Source organism: Lipotes vexillifer, unplaced genomic scaffold (assembly GCF_000442215.2).
Source record: "Lipotes vexillifer unplaced genomic scaffold, Lipotes_vexillifer_v1.1 scaffold263, whole genome shotgun sequence".
Taxonomy (NCBI): domain Eukaryota; kingdom Metazoa; phylum Chordata; class Mammalia; order Artiodactyla; family Lipotidae; genus Lipotes; species Lipotes vexillifer.
The window spans coordinates 3,616,377-3,619,516 of record NW_006796752.1 but is presented as its reverse complement, the minus strand read 5'-3'; positions in this window follow the sequence as shown (position 1 = coordinate 3,619,516).

The following is a 3,140-nucleotide window of genomic DNA, read 5'->3' as shown; positions in this document are numbered from 1 at the left end:
AATCATATTATTATTTCTCCCATTTTCTTTTTTTTTTAACATCTTTATTGGAGTATAATTGCTTTACAATGGTGTGTTAGTTTCTGTTTTATAACAAAGTGAATCAGCTATACATATACATATATCCCCATATCTCTTCCCTCTTGCGTCTCCCTCCCCCCACCCTCCCTATCCCACCCCGCTAGGTATTCACAAAGCACGGAACTGATCTCCCTGTGCTATGTAGCTTCTTCCCACTAGCTGTCTATTTTACATTCGGTAGCGTATATGTCAATGCTACTCTCTCACTTCGTCCCAGCTTACCTTTCCCCCTCCCCATGTCCTCAAGTCCATTCTCTACGTCTGCGTCTGTATTCCTCTCCTGCTCCTAGGTTCTTCAGAACCCTTTTTTTTTTAGATTCCATATATATGTGTTAGCATACGGTATTTGTTTTTCTCTTTCTGACGTACTTTACTCTGTAGGACAGACTCTCAGTCCATCCACCTCACTACAAATAACTCAATTTCATTTCTTTTTATGGCTGAGTAATATTCCATTGTATATATGTGCCACATCTTCTTTATCCATTCATCTGTGGATGGACACTTAGGTTGCTTCCATGTCCTGGCTATTGTAAATAGAGCTTCAATGAACATTGTCATACATGACTTTTTTTGCATTATGATTTTCTCAGGATATATGCCCAGTGGTAGGATTGCTGGGTCGTATGGTAGTTCTATTTTTAGTTCTTTAAGGAACCTCCATATTGTTCTCCATAGTGGCTGTACCAATTTACATTCCTACCAACAGTGCAAGAGGGTTTCCTTTTCTCCACACCCTCTCCAGCATTTATTGTTTCTAGATTTTTTGATGAAGGCCATTCTGACTGGTGTGAGGAGATATCTCATTGTAGTTTTGATTTGCATTTCTCTAACGATTAACGATGTTCAGCATTCTTTCTTGTGTTTCTTGGCAATCTGTATATCTTCTTTGGAGAAATGTCTGTTTAGGTCTTCTGCCCATTTTTGGACTGGGTTGTTTGTCTTATGACATTGAGCTGCATGAGCTGCTTGTAAATTTTGGAGATTAATCCTTTGTCGGTTGCTTCATTTGCAAATATTTTCTTCCATTCTAAGGGTTGTCTTTTTGTCTTGTTTATGGTTTCCTTTGCTGTGAAAAAGATTTTAAGTATCATTAGGTCCCATTTGTTTATTTTTGTTTTTATTTCCATTTCTCTAGGAGGTGGGCCAAAAAGGATCTTGCTATGATTTATGTCATAGAGTGTTCTGCCTATGTTTTCCTGTAAGAGTTTTATAGTGTCTGGCCTTACATTTAGGTCTTTAATCCATTTTGAGTTTATTTTTGTGTTTGTTGTTAGGGAGTGTTCTAATGTCATTCCTTTGCATGTACCTGTCCAGTTTTCCCAGCACCACTTATTGAAGAGGCTGTCTTTTCTCCATTGTATATTCTTGCCTCCTTTATCAAAAATAAGGTGACCATATATGCATGGGTTTATCTCTGGGCTTTCTATCCTGTTCCATTGATCTATATATCTGTTTTTGTGCCAGTACCATACTGTCTTGCTTACAGTAGCTTTGTAGTATAGTCTGAAGTCAAGGAGCCTCATTCTTCCAGCTCCATTTCTTTTTTTCTCAAGATTGCTTTGGCTATTCAGGGCCTTTTGTGTTTCCATACAAATTGTGACATTTTTTTGTTCTAGTTCTGTGAAAAATGTCATTGGTAGTTTGATAGGGATTGCACTGAACCTGTAGATTGCTTTGGGTAGTACAGTCATTTTCACAATGTTGATTCTTCCAATCCAAGAACATGGTATATCTCTCCATCTGTATGTTTCATCTTTAATTTCTTTCATCAGTGTCTTATAGTTTTCTGACTACAGGATTTTTACCTCCTTAGGTAGGTTTATTCCTAGTTATTTTATTCTTTTTGTTGCAATGGTAAATGGGAGTGTTTCCTTAATTTCTCTTTCAGATTTTTCATCATTAGTGTATAGGAATGCAAGAGATTTCTGTGCATTAATATTGTATCCTGCTTTACCAAATTCATTGATTAGCTCTAGCAGTTTTCTGGTAGTATCTTTAGGATACATGTATAGTATCATGTCATCGGCAAAGTGACAGCTTAACTTCTTCTTTTCTGATTTGGATTCCTTTGATTACTCTTTCTTCTCTGATTGCTGTGGCTAAAACTTCCAAAACTATGTTGAATAATAGTGGTGAGAGTGGGAAACCTTGTCTTGTTCCTGATCTTAGTGGAAACGGTTTCAGTTTTTCACCATTGAGAACGATATTGGCTGTGGGTTTGTCATAAGTGGCCCCTATTATGTTAAGGTATGTTCCCTCTATGCCTACTTTCTGGAGGGTTTTTATCATAAATGGGTGTTGAATTTTGTCAAAAGTTTTTTCTGCATCTATTGAGATGATCATATGGTTTTTATTCTTCAGTTCGTTAATATGGTGTATCACATTGATTTATTTGTGTATATTGAAGAATCCTTGCATTCCTGGGATAAACCCCACTTGATCATGGTGTATGATCCTTTAAATGTGCTGTTGGATTCTGTTTGCTAGTATTTTGTTGAGGATTTTTGCATCTATGTTCATCAGTGATATTGGCCTGTAGTTTTCTTTCTTTGTGACATCTTTGTCTGGCTTTGGTGTCAGGATGATGGTTGCCTCATAGAATGAGTTTGGGAGTGTTCCTCCCTCTGCTATATTTTGGAAGAGTTTGAGAAGGATAGGTCTTATGTCTTCTCTAAATGTTTGATAGAATTCGCCTGTGAATCCATCTGGTCCTGGACTTTTGTTTGTTGGAAGATTTTTAATCACAGTTTCAATTTCAGTGCTTGTGATTGCCCTGTTTATATTTTCTATTTCTTCCTGATTCAGTCTTGGAAGGTTGTGCTTTTCTCAGAATTTTCCATTTCTTCCAGGTTGTCCATTTTATTGGCATATAGTTGCTTGTGGTAATCTCTCATGATCCTTTGTATTTCTGCAGTGTCAGTTGTTACTTCTCCTTTTTCATTTCTAATTCTATTGATTTGAGTCTTCTCCCTTTTTTTCTTGATGAGTCTGGCTAATGGTTTATCAATTTTGTTTATCTTCTCAAAGAACCAGCTTTTAGTTTTATTGATCTTTGC